The sequence below is a fragment of the Protopterus annectens genome, chromosome 1.part1 (assembly GCF_019279795.1).
Source record: "Protopterus annectens isolate FY-2018-M chromosome 1.part1, PAN1.0, whole genome shotgun sequence".
NCBI classification, from domain to species: Eukaryota; Metazoa; Chordata; order Ceratodontiformes; family Protopteridae; genus Protopterus; species Protopterus annectens.
The window spans coordinates 1,312,155,612-1,312,176,924 of record NC_056726.1 but is presented as its reverse complement, the minus strand read 5'-3'; positions in this window follow the sequence as shown (position 1 = coordinate 1,312,176,924).

The window sequence follows — 21,313 nt, the reverse complement described above, 5'->3', positions numbered from 1 at the left end:
ACATGAATTTTGCTGTGCTAACAAATACTAGGTCAGAGAGCATCTTGCAGTTTCAGAAAGCATATTGCAGTTTGAAAAGCATCTTGTAGTTTCATACGAAACTAAGCTGTACATAAAATAGAATGAAATGTGTTAACTCTTTTAGCTTCTAATAAGCACTAAACACATACATTAATACATATTTTTCTGACATTTCCCCCCTGTTAATACTTTTTATTCTATTTTCAAAAGCATAAACAGTTTGCTTTTTCTCCTAACCTATTCTGTTCAAGATTTGCTGTTAAGAGAGTCATTCAGTTTAAACTTATGAAAGTGTTTCACTTTTCAACAATTCTTCAATTTCAGTACTTTGATACAAAGTCTCAGAAACTGACATGTCTATAAAATCTTTGATTAATCTTTTCATGCAGGGAATACCACAACAAACACACACTCCTAATAGGAGTAATCCCACACAAATGGCAATCAGGATGTTCATTAGGATGGTACCCCACCCCCCAAACAAATTCTGGAAAAAATCCGTCAGTGAGTTTGGGCCTGGTTTGGAAATGGCCGACACTCGCTGAATCACCTCAAGATGGTTGTTTATCTCATGCTGGTTGTCAGGAATATATGCACAGCACTCCTCTTTTATTAAAGCACAAGTACCACCTTTCGCCGCTAGGGTGAAGTCGAGAGCCATGCGGTTTTGAAAAACCACAGTTCTGATAGCATTCAGTTCATCAATTACTAATTTGCGAGCAGAAAAAGTTGCATTACTCATTACTTCGAGAAGTTTGGACAGTTTTCTCAGCTCCCAAATTGATTTTACTGCACCATATGCAGGAGCTATGCCTGCCCATGATATAATAGTGTCACTCAAGTCCATGTGTGTCAGTTTATTTTTGTCTTTCACGGAATTATGGTTTCTCCAGCCTGCTTTGATTTGTCCCACTGGATTCTCAGGTCTCTTGATTGGATTTCCAGATTTCTTGGTGACCTCTCTGACATTTCAAATTCTTCCCTGAGGCAAAACTGCAGTGTGTTGTATGGCCGGAACCAGGTAACCCAAAAAACAACTGCCGGACCATTTCTCAGGTAACCATTTGCATGTTTTTTTCCCACACACAAAATAACAATTCTCTACTTTAGTATTAATATATACTTGCCCTGCATGAAACATTTTCTTATCAATGATAGATAGTTGTTTAAAAAGAACAGGATTATGTTGTACTTCATCAACCATTTTGTGCATTGATTCAAAATATGAGTCATAGTTTGTATCACAAATATAACCTGCATTATTAGCTTTGGTATAACACTTATAAGGAACAGTCACATTACAATTGCTCCAACCCACCTGAACAGTATCATTTTTGTAAAAAAACACAATTCTCTTTTGTGTAACAGGCAGGTACAATGCTATTTTGTCTTGTGATTTTACAGTCGTAGTATCAAAAATCAAATTTTCCCAGGTCTCATTGACACCTAGGGGGACAGCAGTCATTAATAATCCCCGTATGCTGTTGGTATAGCTGTGCAAATCCAGCAATTTGAAACATTAAAAGTTTCAGCATACACATATTTAATTGCTTGGTAAGTGTTAAAGTTCGGATGCCAGTCTATGAGTAATGCATCACGTTTTTTTAGTTCAGCTCGTGTGGCTGGAAAAAGGAAAGGCCACAGCAAAAAAGATTATTGTCACTAGTACAGTTAACAGGATGATCATGCAATACTTCTGAGGTTGTTCTGCATTCCTGTTTTCTCTATATCTGGTCATTTTGTTCTTGTTGTGTAACAGTAATAAGTTTTTTGTCCAGTTCAAAGTTTTTAACCAGTTTACAGTGTGTCAGATGAATCCAGGACGCTCACTCTGCGATCTTGACTGCAGTGGGTGTTGACAATAGCACTTGGTACAGCCCTTCCCACTTCGGTGACGTCCAATTCTTTTTCTTTACAGTCTTCACCCAGACCCACGTGCCTGGGACTACTGCTGCTTCTGATGGTCTGGTTTGTTCTTTATCTGAAACAGAATTTAACTGCAAAAGTTGTTTATTACTTAAAAGTCATCTCATATATTCTGTGAGTGAACTGTCGACCTCCTGGTCTGCAGGCATGAGAGGTTTCCACTGAGGTATACAATATGCCCTTTCAAACAGTATTTCAAAAGGAGTTAACCCTTTTGCATTTGGAACAGTTCTCATGCTCAGCAGTGCCAGAGGCAGGCAGTGCACCCAATTTTTTTGTGTTTCACTAATTAATTTCCTAAGTTTACTTTTCAAAACCCCATTATGCCTCTCTACTAGTCCTGCAGATTGTGGATGATATGCACAATGGTTTTTCAAAGAAATTCTGAAAAATCAACTCAACTGTTGTATAGTTTGATTTACAAAGTGTGTGCCATTGTCACTGTAGATCTTTTCTGGTATGCCAAATCTAGGAATAATTTCCTTAACAAGAAGTTTCACAACAGTAGCTGCATCTGGAATTTTTAGTTGGAAAAGCTTCCACCCATTTGGAAAACATATCTATAATGACAAGACAATACTTCTTATTTTCGCATTTGTTCAGTTCTATGAAATCCATACAGATAGTATGGAATGGGTACGGTGGTGCAGGGAAACTCCCTTGCTTAGGCTTTAATGCCCCTTGTGCATGATGCTTATTTCAAACATGACATGCCGCACAAAAATTTTTAGTGTAGTTTATAAATCTGTATGTTGTGAACACTCGATTCACTAACTGTACCATCCCCCCTGTTGAGACATGGCACTGACCATGGCTCAACAAAGCTGCATATCTAAACAAATTAGATGGCAATATCGGTTTTCCTTCTTTGGAGATGTACAGCCCTTTCTCAAGAATTGCTCCTCGTTTTATCCATTTCTGTTTTTCTACTTTCGTAGTAAGTGTCTGCATTGTTTTCAACATTTCTAAATCTAAAATCTCAGAAGGTTGTAATTCCTTACTCAAAAGAAATACTTCTGAAGCTGAAGCTGCCTGCTTTGCAGCTGTATCAGCTCTCCCAACAAGGGTTGGGAGGGTGGCCTAATGGTTAAGGTGCTTGCCTTACAAGCACAAGGTGCAGGGTTTGAATCTCACAAGGGATAATTGGCTAGGCTTAAAATGGCTCTCAAGGGCAGTTAGTTTAGTACGAACCTAATCAAATTTTGAAATCCTATCCTGCTGCTTGGTATGAGCTACGCTTTACAAATAGCTACTTTCTGAGGTAACTGAATAGATTCTAACAAATCTAAAATAAACTGCGCATGATTAATCAGTTTGCCAGTAGATGCTATCATTCCTCTATTCTTCCACTGTTGCACAAAAACATGTACAGTAGAAAAAGCGTACTGGCTATCAGTAAAAATATTTACACATTTACCCTTTGCTAAGGTACATGCCCGTGTCAAGGCAATCAATTCTGCTGCTTGTGCAGATAAGTTGTGTGGTAAAGATTTTGCTTCTAAAATCTCAGTATCAGAAACTACTGCATATCCTACTAGGTTCTGTCCTGTGGGACCCCTTTTGCATGAGCCGTCCACGTAATATGTCACCTCGGCATCATCCAAGGGAACATCCCTAAGATCTTTTCTAGGTAGTGTCTTTTGCTCAATCTCCTGCAGGCAGCTGTGTGGTGTGCCGTCCGCAGGGGTTGGGAGCAAGGTAGACGGATTTAAAGTTGTACACCATTCAACTGTCATATGAGGTTGGCTCAACAGTATAGTCATACAGGAAAGATGTCTAGCAGGAGAAAGATATGCTACTTTTTCTTGCAGTAAAGTAATCGCAACTGCATGAGGCACTCTCAATGTGAGAGGGTGGAACAACACTACTGAGGCCGAAGCCTGTACTGCCATTGCAGCTGTGACTACAGCTTGTACACAGTGGGGCAGGGATCGCGAGACTTGGTCCAGCTGTGATGAATAGTAAGCTATGGGGAGTTGCTTGTCCCCATGTTGCTGTGTTAACACTGATGACATATAACCTTGCTTACAATCTACAGTTTGGAAAAAACGTTTATGATAGTTTGGTAATCCTAAAACTAATGAGGATGCTATCAATTGCTTTAATTTACAGAAAGCTGATTCTGCTTCCTGGTGTCCATTGTAATAAATCTTGTGCTTCATTTCCTTCTTGGTAGTTGGTTTGGGTGCTTGTAAAATTGCTATTTTCCTCTCTTCATCTAATATTCTGCCTTCTTTGGATATCACATATCCCAGGTATTTAACCTGCTTTTTCCAAAGCTGCAATTTGTTTTTGTTTACTTTATGTCCTTGAGTGGCTGGAAATTGTAGTAATGCTATGGTATCTTCTCTGCATTCTTGCTGGGTAGGGGCTGCCAGCAGGATGTCATCTACATAAAGTAAAATCTGGCTGCCTCTCGGTGGGATAAATCCCGCCAAGTTACTTGCCATTTCTTGTACGAATATTGTTGGGCTTTCACAATACCCCTGTGGTAGTCTCGTATATGTGTACCTTTTCCCCTGAAATGTAAATGCAAACTAATGTTGGCTGTCAGGGTGTATCGGTATTGAAAAGAACGCATTGCTAATATCTACCAGAGAAAAATACTTCTGTTGAGGCTTCAAATCATTTAATAGGGTGTGTGGATCTGGCACCGTAGGTGATCTAGGTATTACTGCATCATTTACAGCTTGTAAATCTTGGACCATACACCATTCTCCGTTTGCTTTCCTAACAGGAAATAAGGGTGTATTACATGGTGAATTGGGAGAGTCTATCAATACTCCTTCCTTAAGTAAAGCTGCTATTATAGGTTTGATTCCTACTTCTGCATCTTTCCTTAAGGGATACTGTCTCTTCTGTGGTCTGAATGCTGATTTTGGCATGATAGTAACTGGTCCTGCTGTATGAATAAGTCCTACATCTGATTTTCCCATTGACCAGAGAGTTTCTGGTATGCCTCGTAAGGCATTTTCTTCCTCTTCTAGTAAGAGTGCTACTCAGCTGTCCTCGCTAGACTGCAAGTGCACAGCTGGGTGCCTGTGTTATCCAATTTAATTTCTGCTTTTGTACTCCCTGTTCTGACAGTTCCAACTCTGTCTGTTTTTCCCACTTTGTGACTTTTTCTCCTTGGTCTACCCATTTCACATTCTTGTCCTTAGTTAAACTAACATGTGGTAATCGATTAGATTTATAAAGTGCAAAGAATTCCTGGGGCAATGAACAGCTAACTACACTGTTCCCTTCTGTGTCTCAGTACAGATTACGTAATACTAATCTGTTTGCACGGTTTCTAAACAGTTCTTGCTCATATTCCTTATCAGGTCCTGGTGTGCTACAATAATACAAAGTACAGTGCAACAAATACTGTTTATCAGTGTCGAGGGAGGGGGACTTACTGATGGCTACATTCATCAGCTCTTTGGTTACTGCCCCTGGACCAGTCGTGACCAAGTCCTGGCTGTACCAATAAAATGTTTCACCCTCTGGTCGCACTACAAAAGCATCCATTTGTCGCTGTGCTTCCATACCCTGCATTGTCGGAACTACTGCTATGTCAAATATCTGCATAAGGTCTCTGCCCAAAAGGTTTACTGGGCATTTTGCAGAAACAACAATTTTGCTTTTCTGGGTCATCCCTGAAACAGAGTCAGTTATTGCTATGTTATGGGAGAGTGGCTCCTGATACAGCTTTCTATTAGCTGCTTTCACTAATATGTAATAAAATGATTCTGAATTTTCTGGTAGTTTGGAAGGATGTATCAGGGTTTGTGATGCCCCTGAGTCACACAGAAATCTAACTTCCCCTCCCCTCTACCAGAAGTGTAACTTCCAGTTTCGTGTCTGCTAAGTAGAGCTCTAGGCTCAATAATGCTTAGTCTAAAATTTCACTTTCTTCACTATCTGTGATTTCCTGCACTTCCTCTATTTCTTCTATCACATCCTCTACTCCCTCTATCACATTTGCATTTGTCCTTTCTTGGTTATTCCTTTCTAGTGATTCTTGGCTATCATATAGTCAGTCCTCATCCTCCTTATCTTCCATGGCTACCTTCTTGTTTTGCTTGCAATCCCTTGCTAAATGTCCATTTTTTCCGCACTTAAAACATTCACCCCTTTTCTTTCTCTCTTCAAACTCCTCTGATCGCTTATCAGATTGTTTGTTTCCCTAGGCATTTTTCTTGCCCTTTTTCCCAGACTGTACTACAAAAACTTCTGCTCCGTCTTCTACAGCAAATACTTGGGTTTTCTTTTTCTTTTTGTTATTAAGATGCCTTTCGGCATGTCTTGCATATTCAAGTAATGACTGTAATCTACTTGTACGGTGATCTACCATGTGCTTTGTAATAAAGCTGCTGATGGGTGCAATACTGCCTTTCAAAAATGCATTCTTTAGCTGCTGCTCATATGGGGAATTTTGTGTTTGGTCTTCAGGTACCTGCATTCCACAATGGTTATTAAAACATTCTAATAATCTAGCATAATATCTATCAAAAGTTTGACCTTCTTGTTGGATGCATTGATTAATGCAAGTCCAGTCTGCCCTAGGCTTCCATTTCTCAGAGATTCAGTCTGTCAGACCTTTCACTCTGTTATCCAGCTCTGCGTTGCTATGTGGGAGTGGCTTGTGTTCTGTGTCATGGGAATTCCAGTTGCCACTGATCATGTGCCAATCTGGACCTATGATTTGTCTGACTACTTTTTCTACTTCTTCTCCATTTAAATGATAACTCAACCTCATGCTCTGTAAGTCTTCTAAGAATTTTCTAAAATTAACTTTTGGATGGGGAATTCCCTCTGTGGCTTTCCGGATATCTTCCGGTGTCCACGGTCTATATACCAGGAGAGTTTGGTCCTGCCCTTCCTGTCCTGCCTGAGGATTTGGCACTTCTATGAGTGGACACATCTCTTCTTCACTCATAGCTCGTGAATTTTTATTTATTTGATATAACTCAATATCCCCTCTTACGTTACGTGTTCGAGACCTAGTCTCGACGGGATCTCTGATAAACGGTTTTGGCTTTGCAGGGACAGCTGGGTATAGTGGAGGTGGACCAACTTGTCCACTTGCTTCATATTCTGGTAAGGGAAGCAGAGGAGGCGGAGGGGCTGATGCTATTACCAAGTTATTATCCTCTTTAACTAGAAACATTGCTTTTGAATTATTACTGTTTTGTTCCCTACGGTTTGCTTCCGCAATCCACCTGTGTGCCTGAGGGATGCCTAATTGACGTTGCTTTTTCACCTGACCTTTTGCATCAGTTTTAAGCTGTTTGACAAGTTTAATAAGCAAGGATTTTTCTAATTTGCCATCAAATTCATATTTATTAACCCATTTTGTATAGTACCTAACATTGTCGGCACATTGTAATTGCATATATTTTGCATCTTCAGTTAATGGCGGACCTTGAGATCTTTTTGTGCACTTATTTCCCATTTTATTTTAACCTTTGAGCTGTTACGTAACCCTTCTTATTTTTACGTGGTACCACGATTTTCTCTTTTTCACAGTTTATCTAGAATAACTGTCGACCTATTCTGTTTCCCTGATCTATGACAAGACAGCAATCTTTCTGTCCCTGACTTGTACAAGCCAAATCCCCTGACAGACAATGCACATCAAGTCCCTGATCTAAAACAGAAAAAGGTAAATCTCACCTTAGCTGAGCCTCCGTGATTGATCGTCTGGTTCGAGGAAAAAACATTAACTCGTCCTCCAGTCGCAGATCAGAACAGTAGCTGGCCTCTTTTGAACAACAATTTAGTCAGAGGTCTTTCAGCGCAGAAGAACCGATGTGGTTTCTTCCCCATATGGTTTCATGCCACCTGGCCCATCTGACCTGAGGCGAAGTGAGAGTTTCCAGTCTGAAGGACCAATCTGTCAAAGGAAAAAACAACTTCAAAAAGATCAATACACGGTAGGTTCAGGTTAAGGCACTTTAATCTTGCAGCAAGGAGACAAAAACGTGCTAATACAGAGTTTGTCTAACTAGAATCAGGAAGTGAAGCCATTCTTATACATTTCTTACAAGACACTGCCTACCAAGCTGACGTAACAAATCATAAGTTCTTGCAATATTATTTCATAGCAGCTGTTTGTTCATGATTTTCTGCTGACACTGAAAAAACCTCCTAAGAAAAACAACGTGGCCTTGATGACCACCGGTCAGATACAGCTTCTCACTATGCAATGTTACCATTCAAGGTACTATGGCTAATTCGAGCACAAAGCAAGTACAGATTATAGTTCATTTCTTCAAGCAGTCTTTGTTCAACTGTATCTATCTTTTCTGCAGCTGTGCGTGTTCTCATAACATGAACAGAGCTGATTGTTCAAGTTCAATAACATTATAGAAAACAGTATTGTTCTATTCATTATTTTCCTGACCCGATAATCACCTGGTTCTCAGTATGTTTCCAAAAGGCATAAACATGAATTTTGCTGTGCTAGCAAATATTAGGTCAGAGAGCATCTTGCAGTTTCAGAAAGCATATTGCAGTTTGAAAAGCATCTTGTAGTTTCTTACAAAACTAAGCTGTACATAAAATAGAATGAAATGTGTTAACCCTTTTAGCTTCTAATAAACACTAAACACATACATTAATACATATTTTTCTGACACCTGGCAAAATTTCAAGCCCCCATAAACCCTGAGCGCACTGCTGCCTATGTGCAACTGTTCACAGAAAACCTACACAAGCATGTAAATAGCTGTACAGAGGCAGCTGCACCCACCAGGGAAAAGTACAACACTAACTCAAAAAAAAAAAACACCCTAGTAAAATCACAACATCAATAGGCTGTATAACAGAAGGAAGAAACTAATAGCAAAAATGAGGAGGTGTAGCACCTAGTAGGATAAAAGCACATTCATCAAAGTAAATAAACAACTCAGAGGACAACTAAAGTCTGCCAAAGCCAAATTTGCGGTGCATTTGGCCTCCCAGACCAAGGACAACCACTAGGCATTATTTAGCTAGATCCGCAACCTTAAAGACAACATACAATTGTGTGCTGAGTTCATTGTTAATGGAGCCAACTATACTGAGCCAGAAGATATAGCAAACCTACTGGCAAACAAATTCATCTCTAACTTTACCCCTCTCAACACCTCAAACTTCCCTTAGGAAATGCCATTAAATATAATTCCTCCTACTATCATTAGGGAACATGTCCTTAATGCTCTCTCTAAGGCCAAGAACACTGCATCAATGGGCCCAGACAGTATCTCAGGATGCCTTCTAAATAGCTTGAAACATGATCTATCAGGCCCTCTGAAATTGTTATTTAACTGTAGCATCCAAACATGCATTGTGTCTCATGAAGGGAGGACAACAGTAATTCTGCTGCAAAAAGGTGGCCCATCTACAGACCTTGGAAACAAGAGACTCATAAGTCTCTCTAGTCCCATCTGCAAAGCCATGGAAAGAATTATCATGAAAAGGATCAGTAGTGACATAAGAAGCTTCCAGACACTGTACCCAACCAGATAAAGAAAGTTAAGAAGTCCGGGTAAATACTGTATTTATACGGTGGCCAAAGAACCCATTTATAGTCACTTTCATTTTCTGGGTGTCGTAGTATTATATATTCATCAAGTAAAATCAATGAACATTTTGTGCCAGAAAGAAATGTTATTCATACCCTTAAGAGCATGCTTTCACTGATGGGTTCAAACTAAAGGGGGTGTTGAAACTTTTTGTCAGGCACTTGAATGAACAGCCTGAAAATTGTGGGTTCAACCAGGCGAAATACATTAGAGACAGAATTATAACTGGGCTGGCCTATACTGATGTGTCACAAAAGGTATAGCTAGAAATAAATTTAACTTTGGAAACGGCAATTCAAATAGCTAGAAAAGCTAGAGAAAATGCTAATATGAATACAACAAATCATGTGTGTGTGTGAGATGAAACACAACAAAATGTCAGATTTAGTAAAAAGCGTGATAATGGCTGAAGTAAGCATGTGCATGCGAAACAACATGAAGGTAAGCTTAGGAAATGCACAGGATTTAACCATCTGCATGTTGAGTACACTGCACATGGTTGAAACTGTAAAAAATGCAACAAGATGGGACATTTTCCTAGCATTTGTAAAACTAAGCTAGTGAAAGAATTAGCTGCTAAAACGAAAACTTAGAAAGATGTTCAGAATACATTATTCCTGGTTTCAATGACAGCTGTGCCACATATGGAATCAGACTGGCAAGTCCATTTCCCAGTTTATGGAACCCCAGTAAGCCTTAAAATTGACACTACTGATCTTACAGTAGCAGCACATTACTTAATAGAAGCATCTTGAAGTGCCATCAGGTATACAAAACAGAAACAGAAATACACAGCCCTTCAAGCAAAGTAAACTGTATTGGTAGAGTGCTAGCAACAGTGAGTGGCAAGGACACGAGTATGAGTTTGGAAGTTTTCTGCAGCAAGGTCTGTACATAAATAATCTGCTAAGCAGTTCTGTGGCATGCTTGTTGTGGTAGATTGCTAGAATAAACACATTTACTGTGGATGGGTTTGGTGAAGTGGATCTGCTTAACTGTGACCTTGTAAAGAAGTTAAAGCCAAATGCTGTACCATATGCCTTGACCACACCCAGAAGATTGCCATTTCTAACACTCTCTGAAGTAGAGACAGAAATGAAGTGAATACAAGCACTTGATGTAATTGAAAATGTAGCTGAACTGACTGGTGTGCTCTTGTGATCCGAATTGTTAAAAAGAACGTCAATGTTAGAATATATGTCAATTTTAAAAAGTTAAATGATGCAGTCATGGGAGAGAGGTTCATTCTACTTGCCCAAGAGGGTGTTATACCATAGTTGACTGATGTCAGAGTATATTCTCTTCATTAGGCATTTCAAGTGGCTTTTAGCAAATACACCCCTAGAGAAAGAGAACAAAAACCTCATCACATTATTTACTACCAAGTGGAAGTTTATTTTTCTTTTAGGAGACTACCATTCAGAACAACTCCATCACCATAAATATTTCAACATGACATAAGCAGATTGTTGAAAGTGCATGAAAGTGTCATTGTTATTATGAACAATGTGCTACTGTTTGTTTCTGATAAAGAGACATATGCCATCATTTGCAAGCCATGCTCCAAACCATTAAAAACTCAGGTTTGAAGCTAGAGACAAATGTTGTTTTGGGACATTTGAGATTTAATATTTCACTCGCAAAATATGTGCGAGTGGACTCAAACCACATGCAAGCAAGATCACAGCTATATCAGTGCTACGAAGTCCAACATCTGTAACTGAACTGTGTCAGGCCCTATGCATGATAAATTTCTTGGGCAAGTTCATACTGGATCTATTCAAAGAGCTGCATCCACTAATAGATTTCCTGAAGAAAGATGTACCTTGGTCATGGAGGAAAGTTGAAGTCTCAGCCTTCAACAAAGTTAAAACAAATTTTAATGTCTGCTCCAGTGTTCACCTACTATGGTTTTACAAGACCAGAGTTCTGAGTGGTGATTCCAGTAGCTATGGCCTAGATGCTTCTTTACTCCAGATGAATTGATAAATGTTACAGCCTGATGCTTATTAGTACATAAAGGGCATGAAGGACTCACTCATGGTTATGAAAGAGCCAGATGTTTGCATGGTGGCCCACCATTAACATGGACATTGCAAAGCATGAGCTGATGTGCCAGTTTTGTATTATACCCAAACCATCTAAGAGAAAAAAAAACATAACTACTGACTTCTTTGCCACAAGGCCCTTGGCAAAAAGCAATTGCTGACTTATGTGAGTGAAAAAGAAAGGGGCACCTTGCAGTAGTTTATTATTACTCCTGGGACACATAAATATTGAATGTGCCAAGTACAACTAGCCATCAAATCATTACAAGATTCAATACAAGATTTAACAGGTATAATACCTCACTAGCCACAGTTCAGTGGGCCTAATGAGATGTGGTTCACATTGTCAAAAATAATCTTAGATGACATTATCTATACTGAGCTTGTGTCTTACCATGCTAGCCTAAAATGTGTACAGGAGTAATCTTTGCGCAGCCAATGCCTTGATGACAATTTATGACTACATACCTCTACTGGAATCCAAACTTGAACCAAAAAACATTCCATTTGAAACCACCATGAGAAATTATCAAATGATATTCTACAGATTATTGTTTTTAACAATTAATATATAGCACTTTTATTGTCTGCTTTTTAGTCTTCGAGTGTATTTTATTGCTATTAACTAATCTGCACAAGTAACTGATTTGTCTGCAGTTAAAAGCATTCTGTATCTTTATAAATCTGTATCTGTTTGTGGCTTTCTCTAGTGCTACTGGCTGTAGGCTATTGTCCCCACCCTCCAGCCCAGTTGGTGTTTTGCTCTTATACTTGGTGGCTTTGCAGTTGCCCGCCCCTACTGTAAATCTGATCTGTGACACTCCTCCCAGTCTAGTGTCATTAGCTCATTCTACCTAGTACAGAGAGAACATTTGATAAGGCCTTCTGTTTCTCCTTTTTCCCTTTCAGAAAAAAAAAAAATTTTTTTTTTTTGCCTGAACCTCCTTGTGTTCTGACTGTGCTTCTCAAACATTTTGGAAATATAGAGTATATTTCAGAGCATTTATTATAACTGTAATTGCCTTAATATTGCTACAACTCAAGTGCTCTAGGTTGCACTGCATCTGAAGTGTTTGTGTGTTTTAGCTGCTTTTCTGTATATATAGACTTCTCTGTTTCTTTAACTAAATAAGCTCTGCAAAGTTGTTTTATTGCATTCCTGCCTGTATTTCTGAGTTTTTTGCACTTTTAAAGTTTGTTTTGCTTAGTTTAACTGGTAGGCTACACACTCAAGTGCGCTAGCCGAATTAAAGCATTTACTGTGTTTCTGTACCTAATTTCTGCTACTTTGTAAAAAAAAAAAAAAAATCCTTGTTTCCCGCCTTTACTGAACTAGAATAGTCCAGTCTTCAGGTATTGTTGATCTCTGGGCTGTGTCATAGTTCCTGTGTTGCCCATCATATCCTTATTTGGATAGGAGGAAGCTTCTTTGTTCACCGGTGAGAGTGGGGAGCTCTGAGCAGCCTATCTGTCCCTTGAGGAGTGGTTCCAACCCAGTGACCTGTAGCTTATTGGCCGTTTTGGGCCATTTCCTATCTCTTTCTAACCCCCTGCTTTAAAGCCAGCTTTAGCGGGCTTTTGCGATTGTAATTTAAAGTTTATCCTGTTTGTTGCATTTACCGGTTGAGGCTACACACTCAAGTGCGCTAGCCTGTGTTACATATTTATTGCATTTTTCTGCTGTTTGTTGCAAAAAAGAAAAAAAAAATATCCTTGTCTCCCATCTTTCCTGACCTAGAGTAGTCCAAATACAGGCTTTGCTGTATTCTGGACTTTTGGAAAGTTCCTGTATTGCCCATTTCCTTAATTGGACAAAGGGAGTGCTTCTTTGTCCACCAGTGGCACTGGGGAGCTTAGAGCAGCCTATCTATCCCTGGAGGAGTGTTCCCAGCACAAGAATCTGGTAGTCTATTGGCCGTTTTGGGACAATTTCTAGCTCTTTCAAGTCCCCCTGTATAAAATCCACTTTGGCGCGGTTTGTGCACTTGTTACTACTCAGCCAAGCTCCTCGTGGTCCAGCAGAGTGGTGCTAGCAGCAGAGAGGCTAAAAGAGTGACTGCTAATCTGATAAAAGTGTTTTTTTCCTGCTACTACCTGGGCGACTGTCCGATCTAGCTAAACTGCAAGTATTTCTGCTTCTTGAACTGTTTTATACTGTTTAAAGTTGTTTTTGCACCTGCACTTTTAAAGTTTGTCCTGTTTGTTGCATTTACCTGTTGAGGCTACACACTCAAGTGTGCTAGCCTGTGTTACATATTTATTGCATTTTCCTACTGTTTGTTGCAAAAAAGAAAAGAAAAAAAAATTATCCTTGTTTCCCATCTTTTCTGACCTAGAGTAGTCTAAATACAGGCTTTGCTGTATTCTGGACTTTTAGAAAGTTCCTGTGTTGCCCATTTCCTTTCTTGGATAAAGGAAGGCTTCTTTGTTCACCAGTGGCAATGGGGAGCTTAGAGCAGCCTATCTATCCCTGGAGGAGTGTTTCCGGCACAAGAATCTGGTAGTGTATTGGCCGTTATGGGCCAATTTCTAGCTCTTTCAAGTTCCCCTGTATAAAACCCGCTTTGGCGCGGTTTTTGCGCTTGTTACTACTCAGCCAAGCTCCTCGTGGTCCTGCAGAGCGGTGCTAACAGCAGAGAGGCTAAAAGAGCGACTGCTAACCTGATGAAAGTGTTTTTTTCCTGCTACTACCTGGGCGACTGTCCGATCTAGCTAAACTGCAAGTATTTCTGCATTCTTGAACTGTTTTAAACTGTTTAAAGTTGTTTTTGCACCTGCACTTTTAAAGTTTCTCCTGTTTGTTGCATTTACCTGTTGAGGCTACACACTCAAGTGCGCTAGCCTGTGTTACATATTTATTGCATTTTCCTGCTGTTTGTTGCAAAAAAGAAAAAAAAATTCCTTGTTTCCCGTCTTTCCTGACCTAGAGTAGTCCAAATACAGGCTTTGCTGTATTCTGGACTTTTGGAAAGTTCTTGTGTTGCCCATTTCCTTTCTTGGATAAAGGGAGTGCTTCTTTGTTCACCAGTGGCAGTGGGGAGCTTAGAGCAGCCTATCTATCCCTGGAGGAGTGTTCTCAGCACAAGAATCTGGTAGTCTATTGGCCGTTTTGGGCCAATTTCTAGCTCTTTCAAGTCCCCCTGTATAAAACCTGCTTTGTCACTGTTTGTGCACTTGTTACTACTCAGCCAAGCTCCTCGTGGTCCTGCAGAGTGGTGCTAGCAGCAGAGAGGCTAAAAGAGCGACTGCTAACCTGATAAAAGTGTTTTTTTCCTGCTACTACCTGGGCGACTGTCCGATCTAGCTAAACTGCAAGTATTTCTGCTTCTTGAACTGTTTTATACTGTTTAAAGTTGTTTTTGCACCTGCACTTTTAAAGTTTGTCCTGTTTGTTGCATTTACCTGTTGAGGCTACACACTCAAGTGCGCTAGCCTGTGTTACATATTTATTGCATTTTCCTGCTGTTTGTTGCAAAAAAGAAAAAAAAATTCCTTGTTTCCCATCTTTCCTGACCTAGAGTAGTCCAAATACAGGCTTTGCTGTATTCTGGACTTTTGGAAAGTTCCTGTGTTGCCCATTTCCTTTCTTGGATAAAGGAAGGCTTCTTTGTTCACCAGTGGCAGTGGGGAGCTTGGAGCAGCCTATCTATCCCTGGAGGAGTGTTCCCAGCACAAGAGTCTGGTAGTCTATTGGCCGTTTTGGGCCAATTTCTAGCTCTTTCAAGTCCCACTGTATAAAACCCGCTTTGGCGCGGCTTTGCGCGATTTTGCACATAGCGCAGTATCGGGCAGCTCCGCTTAATTGGGTTTAAACCATTCTCAGCTCCACAAAGTCTGCTCTTCACTTTTTCCCTTAGAACTGATCTAGTTCTCATAATAAACACCCTATTCCCACTCTAAAGCCTGGCACTTGCTCACTAAAGCAATTATATAAGTCAGCACTAAAAAATTAAAAGCACTACACCCTCACAAACTCCCCTTGAGTACTTTGTTCCCCATTGGCCCTTTTTTCAATTATAAAGGAATTCCCAATACTATTCTAGCATGTCCAAAGGTCAGTTGTCAATCTCCTCTCTGGTCCAGCTGGTGAATCTGGGAATCTTGAGACAATGTTACAACTGCCTCATGTACACAGACAACCCCCTCCTCCTCCCAACAAATTCCAACACATGTGAGAGATGCAACCATATAGCCAAACTGGAGGCTAAGCTCTCTCAACTCAGTACTGGCGGAACCAGTCAGGAGGAGAAGGAAACCACACTCACTACAATTCCAGTCTCACATAGACCTACCACGACAGCAAACCAAACACATAAACAGACAAAAACATACTCGGAGGCTCTAAATAAAAATCTGCCTAAGCAGCAGAGACCTCCAAAGCAGACATCCAAGCAACCGCTACCCCAAAACAAAACACGTACAACACATAGCTCACAAAGCCAGTGTGCCGAACAGTCACAGCCCTTAAGGCTAAACAACACACCTGATACACTTGCAATAGGTGACTCTATCGTCAGGCACACTGACGTCCCGCTCACCAGGCTGAACAAGGAGAAGGTCACAGTGAGCTGCCTGTCGGGCGCTAGGATCCGCCACATAACACAAGCACTCAGGTCACTCCAAGGCAAGTACAAATATGACTTAGTCATTGTCCATGCTGGTGTGAATGACCTGAGATGTACCTCCCTGGACTGCATGAAAAGAGACATAGAGGAGCTCTCTGAGCATGTAGCCCAGGCCAGTATGACCCTGACCTTGAGTAGCATCTTACCCTCGCCAAGAATGATGCCACAATATGAAGACAAGATGATCAATTTCAACAATTGGCTTAAGTATTGGTGTCATTCAAAGGGGATCCAATGCCTGTCTGCCTGGGATGACATGCTCAACAAGCCATGATGCTTCGCTAGGGACGGCTTGCACCTGTCACCCCTGGGCTTTCGGATATTGGCAAAGGCCCTTGCCACCCCCATAGTGCCTTTTTTAGGCAAGGCTCAAAAGACAAACCCACCTCCATAGGTATCACAAGGGATAAGAAACTAAGAGTAATGCTACTCAACACCAGAAATCTAAACCTCAAGATGCACGCACTCAAAACTCTTCTTAGCATGGAGAACATCGATATCTGTGCAGTAACAGAAACCTGGTTCAAGGCTCCCGAGAGCACCCCAGCACTGCCAGGTTATACCTCATACCATGTTTTTCGGCCCCAAAACTTGGACCGAACCACAAAAGGAGGGGGAGTATCAATATTCGTCAAAGATACCCACACCTCCAGGTTGGTGGCACAGCACGAAGCATCAGAGACTATCCATGTGCAACTAACAGTAGGTAAAACTGCCTTCCAGTTTATAGCCTGCTACAGACCACCCTCCCAAACCCAGGAACCCCACTCGGCCTTCCTGAGAACACTGGAAAATATGAAGGTCTCTCCAAACACCATTATATTGGGCGACTTCAACTACCCTAACATAGACTGGGAGAATTACTCTAGCTCCAACACCCTAGCCCGAAGGTTCCTAGAATTTATAAATTGAAATGCTATGGAACAACTTGTTGCCACTCCCACAAGAGGGGAAAACATACTGGACCTGATCATCACCAACATGGGGACTCTATGCTCCAGACCAGAAGTGTATCCCTCACTGGTAAGATCAGACCATAAACTAATCTCACTAGATATTCACATCCCGACCCCAGCCCCTGCCCAGAAACCACAGTGAAAAACTTCTCTAAAGCAAATTTCACACTCCTCAAAACTGAGGTGGAATCCTTCAAAGCCCCCGGGTCTGTGGAAGATATGGCCCAGACCGCAGAATCCTTTATAAATGCATTCCATGAACACCTTCAGGAATGCATGGATCATGCAATCCCAAATAAAACCAAGACCCAATCCTCCAAAGTTAGGCGTCCTGTCTGTTGGACCCCAGCCATAAACAAACTATACAATAGAAGGAGGAAGCTACTACATGATAGAGCAAAATCCCAAAAAGGGAAGGCATCTCTGATCAGTATTAGCCAAAAACTACGAGCACTCATAAAATCGTCTAAGGCCAGCTTCGAGAGAAAAATTGCACAGGACACTAAGGATAATCCCAGGTCTTTCTTTAGTTATGTTAGGAACCTGGGTGGGAATTCCTAGATATGCTCAGAATTAGTCCAAAATGACAAAAAAATACACTGAACCCACAGACATTGCCAACATCCTAGCTGACAGGTTCAGCACAAACTTCTCCCCCCCTTCCCCACCAAAAGGGCAAATATCTATCCCAGCAGAGTGCTGCCCCCCTGACATCTCAGATGCTCATGTAAGAGCCGCCCTCTCCAAAGCAAAAAACACAGCATGAATGGGACTACATGAACTCCAAGAAGTACTAAACCCAAACATAAAACTACTGTTCAGTCTCAGCCTTACTACAGGATATGTACCCAAAGAGTGGCGTACAGCAACAGTGGTCCCTCTCCACAAAGGTGGTGCCTCAACAGATCCTGGAAACTATCGCCCCATAAGCCTGACTAGCTTGGTCTGCAAAGCTATGGAAAGGATCATCATGGACCTCATAAATAAAGATATTGGGGACCTACAGACACTGGATCCTACCCAGTTCGGCTTTGTTAAGGGCAGATCCTGCCTCTTAAACCTGGTTGATTTCTTTGAAACAGTCACCAAGGCCATTGACGAGGGGAAGGTGGTCCACACAGCCTACCTGGACCTTGCAAAAGCCTTCGATACAATACCCAACTTGGGCATTATAGATAAGCTCACCAGCTTAAATATAAACCCCTATGTCACTAGATGGGTTGCAAACTGGCTCAAGGACAGAACCCACATGGTTAGAATTGCTGGAGCCATATCAGACTCCAAACCAGTTACAAGTGGCTTCCCACAAGGCTCAGTCCTGGGACCTCTCTTGTTCGGTATATATTTCTCGGAGGTACAGGCTAACATGGAAGGACTGTGGCTGACCAAGTTCACAGATGACTGCAAACTGGGCGCCATAATCGACTCTCCAGCCGACACAAGCATCCTACAAAAGGGCCTCATAGAAACAGACAACTGGTGCCAGAGCCATGGCCTCAAGCTAAATGCCAAAAAGTGTATAGTCATTCCCTTTGGCAAGTGCCCACAAATTACCACATAGGTGGTAATCCATTAAGTACAGAAGAAGTAATTAGGGACCTGAGGACCCAAGTTGATAGCAATCTCTCATTTGACAACCACGTGGCCAAAGTGGTTAGAAAAACATTTTATATAGCCCACCTAATCATGAAGGGATTCGCATCTAGATCAGGGGAGGTTATCATGCCTCTTTACTCATCCCTCATCAGGCCCATAATTGAGTACAATGCCCCTTTTGGGATGTACCTTACCAGACACCTGCAGCAACTGGAAAGACCCCAAAAGTACCTCACCAAGAGGATCAAGGGGCTCAAACAGATGCCATATGCTGCCCGGTTAAAGAAACTCCAGCTCTACTCAATGGCATACCGCCTGCTCAGAGGCGATCTGTGCCTGACGTATAAAGCCATGTCCAACCTGGAATTAATGGACATGCTGCACCTCAGAAAATCCAAATCCCATCAAGCTAAGCGCTCGAGAGACTTGAACCTCAGCGCTGAAATAAATAGGACACGCTGGAGGGACAGATTCATAACCCAGAGGCTCCCTTCACTCTGGAATAAAATCCCAGTCCAGGTTAGGCAGAGTCCCTCATTGACTCTCTTCAAGAGGAATCTTGATGAGTGGATGGGAGATAGTAGGTTTACCCCAGGTATCACTTCTGTGTCACTGTTAGACAGAGGCACAGTATACTAACCTCGAAAAAGGGCATAGCAAAATTCATTTAAAATGGGTGGCGAAAGCCAAACACACTCTGGCTAGGCTTATAAATGCCCTAGGGCAGATAGCCTAGTATGAACCTATGAACCTATGAACCCAAACCCTACTTGTCCTTCAGTCAGGCCAACCAGTATGAGAAAGTAAGAGACAGTTGATGTTTCAGTACAGGAAAAATGGTGAACCAAAGTCCTATATGGCACAAACTGGGGGTGATTCCATTGTGAAATATAACCAGAGACATATGCAGACCATTCCCGGATAGTCTTAGTGTGAAACTAAAAGCATTTTTTTTTTGTTTTATTTTTGAAGATTGTAAAATTATTGTTCTTAAAATGTTTTATAATAATTTGGAGCTTTTCTCCCCTGCCTCCACTAAAATTAGGCTTCTACCCAGTTGGACTTTCCCAGTAATCAAATGTCAGTAAATAATAAACTAAATAAATAAATTTCGTAAGAAGGAGGCAAAGTTCTGTGTAAAAATTTTTAAAAAGAGGATTAAGGCTGTGTAATCTATTAACAAACTATTTTCTGTAGTACAGGGTTTGATTATTTCAACTTTCAGTTGCTTGCTGTCGCTGTGTGATCTTCAGCATGTCACTTAAACAGACAGTGCTTTGGGATAATTGGGAATTTGGGGTAGGGTCATTAATGGTCTCCTGGGCTGCATGACTAGTAATTACCTATAAACCTAAGGAAAGTCCGTTTAGAGCTTTTGGTAGTTTGGAACTTATAAGCACAGGTAAATTATTCTGTTATGCCTGTAAACAGATAAAACAGAGACTGAAAAGTATCAATATTTAATTTGATAGAGGTCAGAAGAAGCTGAAACAGACCGAGTTGATTTGATGGGTCTTGGAAACTGCCTTTACTTAGAAACCAAAGTAGTTACTTGTTTATTTTGATTTTACCTTAGCATTGAGTAAAGTACCTCTTATTTTCAGTTCCCATTTTGCCAAGAAAATAAGAATGTGGGGGTAAAAGCCTGTAACAAATGTATTTTGATTCTACTAAGAGATTTTGTTAGAGGACAGTCCGAGAGTGTGAAACAATTAATGCTTATCCCTCAGCCTCTCAGTGCAAGAAATCTGATCAAAGCCTAAATTAATGGAAGGGCAAAGGACCAAAAATAGGGACAGATTTTAAATATTGCTCAGATAAACTTAGAAAGTTATTAAAATAACGTTTTGTGTTAGCATGCATTTTCTGAAGGATATGGAGTATGAAACTGAAATACCCGTTATTATTTAATGACTGTAATCCTCGCTGATCAGCCAGAAAACCACAAATTTTATGAGGAACAGACCAAACATATGAGACAAAAATCTGAACAGTTGAGAGCATACCTCAGTGCAAGAAATCTGGACAAAGCTAGAAAGAATAAGGAGACAAAGGCATAAAAATAAGGAAAGAATTTAAATATTGCTTCCTATAAACTTAGAAAGTTGCTAGAATAACAGGTTTTGCATTATTACATATTTTCTAAAGAATATAAAGCCTGAAATTCCAATCCCTATCATTATTTCTTAAATTTAGTGACTTCATTTTCCAATGATTTCCCCAAAAAACACATATTTTATAAGTAGCAGACCAAAAACTTGATGCAAAAATGTGGACATTCTGTGAAAATCTGTACAGCTGAGAGGTATGGTTGAGAGGTAATTTATGGTAATGTGTTAACATTATTTTGGGGAGGGATACTGCTGAGTCAGTGTAAAAGATGGCAACTTGACAGTGCCTAAGTCTGAGAAAATAACATGAGTGCAGCAACAAAGCTGAGGTTGGTGTTAATCTTCATAAGTAATTAATGCCAAAGCAAATGACTACAAGTTGTAGAGTGTCTGAAACACTAAAATCAATGAGCAGCAATATGGCAGCTATGTAGTAAGGCTTTGGAGGTGTTAAACAAGGACTGCTGGAAACTAAGGAAG